Source organism: Athene cunicularia (genome assembly GCF_003259725.1).
Source record: "Athene cunicularia isolate RWA chromosome 5 unlocalized genomic scaffold, athCun1 chr5_part1, whole genome shotgun sequence".
NCBI classification, from domain to species: Eukaryota; Metazoa; Chordata; class Aves; order Strigiformes; family Strigidae; genus Athene; species Athene cunicularia.
This window is the reverse complement of record NW_020799101.1, coordinates 7,308,880-7,309,152: the sequence shown is the minus strand read 5'-3', so window position 1 is coordinate 7,309,152 and position 273 is coordinate 7,308,880.

Below are 273 nucleotides of genomic sequence, written 5' to 3'. Positions count from 1 at the left end.
GTGAAGAAAAGGAACATAAAATATTGCCACCGTTGACTCTTCCCCCCCCCCTGCCAGTAATTAGCTATTAAAATTCTGTATTGAATGTTCTTCAGGCAAAAAATATTAACTAAGCAATTGTTTCATTTACTTTGAGAAATATTTTACACTATTGATTTTCATGTTCTGCCTAAAATAGAGGTTGCAACATTTTTGTACTTCCTTTGGAGCTGAGATTGCAAGGGTTTATGGAGCCATGTAATTCTTACGGTATCCCAAGGAAGAAATAAATCT